Below are 3,406 nucleotides of genomic sequence, written 5' to 3' on the forward strand. Positions count from 1 at the left end.
GAGCTCGAAGTGGTTTGTTCGGCAGGGCTTATAAACCACTCCGAGCCCCTCTCGGCTAGCGAGGTGGGACTAAACATAGGACCGCACCGCACCAGTTCCAGCACACGACCTTTGGTCCCGGTTGGTGGCACCAACCGGGACTAAAGGGACGCATTGGTCCCGGTTCATGGCACCAACCGGGACCAATGCACACCTTTAGTCCCGGTTTGTGGCACCAACCGGGACCAAACGTCTCTGTTTGCCGCCCTTTGGGCTGCTGAAAAGAGGCCTTTGGTCCCGGTTGGTACCACAAACCGGGACTAAAGGTGTGCATTGGTCCCGGTCGGTGCCATGAACCGGGACCAATGTCTGCCTATATAAGCGGCACTCACGAAAATTTGGTTCAGTTCATTCTTCCCCGCCGCCCGACGCCGCCAGGCTGCCTGTCCGTCTTCGCCTTGCCGTCGCTGTCGTCGCCCCGCGCCGTCCTGCGCCACCACGACGCCGTCGCCGTCCCCCGCCCCGTGACGCCACCTGCCCCTGCCCGTCACCGCCTCGCCCCGGCCCGTGCCGCAACGCCTCACCGTCGACCATCGCCGCGCCGCCCCGCCCCGCGCCGCACCTCGTCGTCGCTGTCGCTGTCCCCGACACCGTTGTCGTGAGCAAAAGTTTTGCTAATTTAATTTGATGTTAGTAGTAGTTAATTTAGATGTGTAGTTAATTGAGTTAGGTTTTGTTAGATTGTTTTTTAGATTTTTTTTGTTAGATTTTTTTGTAGTTCATAGATTTTTTTGTTAGATGTGTAGTAATTTAGATGTGTAGTTCATAGATTTTTCTGTTAGATTCTTTTCATATTGTGTAATTAATTTGTTCATATTGTGTTAGATTTTTTTCTGTTAATAGATTTTTTGGGTGATATTATTGTTGAATATGCATGTTTGTATGTTCATATATATGCAAATATCAAATATGTCAAATTTTTATGATTTTTTCTGTTCATAGAATTTTTATGATTTTTTCCTGTTGTAATTTTGTTCATAGAATTTTAATGATTTTTTGTTCATAGTATTTTCTTTGTCAATTTATTGTGTATGTATAGGAAAATTGTGAATGATAGAAGTCATTTATGAATATGTTCATATCTAGAATAGAGGAAAAAGGAAAAAATAGGAAGAGAAAGTGTTTAATATAATTAGTTAGAAAAATAATAGAACTACAACTAAACTAGTTTATTTTTAGTAAGTACTACTTTATTTTATTTATAATAAGTGCTTCATATATAGTTGAACTAGCTAATTGATTTAATAAACTACTTTATTTTACTATATATAGAAATAGTTTGTTTTTAGTAAGTACTATTTTATTTATTTATAGTAAGTGCTTAGTAGTTGAACTAGTTGATTTAATTAATAAAACTACTTTATTTAACTACATATAGAAGTAGTTCCCGCATCGACGTCGGCGATGCCTATACAGCATCCTCGTCGTCGTCGACTCGGCGGTGGAGGCCTGCTTGATCAGGGCCATGTTCGGGACTGGACTCCGCCGGGCTGGTATTGGGAGGTGCTACCTTCCGGGGGACGTAGGTTGGTGAGGAGGCAGCCCGTTGTTGACCCGATCCTTGTTTGGTGGCGGTCGCGTGGGCCCGTGACGGTGCCGAGGCTTCTGGACACCGCGGAGGTGGTGGTACGTCACCGTGTCAGCGAGGAGGACGAGCATGTCCGTCGCTACGTGGTTGCATTGGAGGGCAGGTTCGACAATACCTAGCAGGTTCTTCAGGGATCTCACTTGAGCTATGATCCTGTGATGGTTCCTTATCTTTGGGTGTCCACTGCCCGCGACGATACCCGTCGGGCGCTACGGTTCTAGCTGTATTAGTGATGCTATATGTATGATAGTATTGAGGAGTATTAGTGATAATATTCGACGATGTACGGACACAAGAGATGATGTACTTCTGCTTATAATTGAATGCATGCTAATTTGAATACTACTTTATTTTATGATTTGACTTTGCTTATTGAATGCTCATATTGGAAAAGTACTCCTATTTTGAATGCTAAAATTGGAGAGCACTATGCAGAAATCTAGGAGCCCCCTCCATCATCCATGCCGTCGTGGGGGTAGCTTCTCCTTCATTCCCATGTGCTAGACAATTTGGTGTAGTGATGCACTCGGGAATGAAAGGAGGAGCTACGTACCATCACCGATAGTCAACCTGTGATTAATAATAATGATCTAATTTAGGTTTTTAGTATATATATTTAATTGTACAAGTTTAATATTTGAATTATGAACATAGGCCGGAAATGTCGTACTCGGACGACGAAAACCGCCCGGGGGAGTGCGACTGGTGCCACAACGACCGAGGTATGTGCGACAGGTTCATTGAGCTGGACGAAGATCGACGCTTTAGCATTAAGCTCGAGGAGACCGTCGATGTTCATACGGTACGCAACGACGACAATAGTTTTTTTTCGTAATTAAGCACGACTTCAACTATTTTAACGTGTAATTGTCATCTTTTCCAATTCGACTAGTTTATCCCATGCTATGCAAGACGCTATGTCTTGGAGAGGATGGGTTTTGAAGACCATGAAAATATGGAAGCCAAAACAATTCTCCTAAGGACCCATCATGGTGTGGATTTTAAAGTAAAGATGTACAATGCTGAGAGTGTAACCCATTTTGGTTGCAAAAATTGGGAAGCACTTTACAAGATGTATGGTTTTGATGAGGGTATGCTTGTCACCATGGATCTTGGTGATCCTACAATCGAGTAAGACAATATGGACATTTGGGTCCTTGTGGATACACCTCCAATTCTTCCCCTATGTGAGCTTAACATAGTTATTAAGTAATTTATATTGTTTATTTCAAAATACTTGATAGCTTATTTCCATTGACAGCTTATTTTCATTCTTCAAAGAATGTGCGGAAGATGGTAGACAAAACCCACTACACCGATGGCTCCGAATTAACTTATAAGGAGAAAAATCACGTGGTCGCAATTTGTACTGATCTTGAGAATTACAATGTCTACAATCGAACTCCTCAACATTATGGTCAATACGTGCCACTAGTGCACGTGTTGAACTACGGTAACTACCATGGAGATACCATGGTAAGATTTTTTATTATTACGACATCCGTGCATCTTTTTTGCATACTTCTAAAACTAGTACATCATTGCTAACTACGAAGTTATTACTATGTTTTTCAACAGATAATCCCGAATGATTGTGTGCCTCATCTGATGTATACGCACGGTAGCCTTCATGTTTTGAACATACAACCAGGTCGTCCTACGAATCTCAACTGTCCATACCGGATTTCTAAAAGAAGTGGAGACATGACAATCAAAGAATGAAAAAAATGTATGGACAGTCGTAAGGAGCTTTTTGGAAGCAAAAGGAAGCGAAGCGCA

This window comes from Triticum dicoccoides, chromosome 2B (genome assembly GCF_002162155.2).
Source record: "Triticum dicoccoides isolate Atlit2015 ecotype Zavitan chromosome 2B, WEW_v2.0, whole genome shotgun sequence".
In the NCBI taxonomy this organism is placed as follows: domain Eukaryota; kingdom Viridiplantae; phylum Streptophyta; class Magnoliopsida; order Poales; family Poaceae; genus Triticum; species Triticum dicoccoides.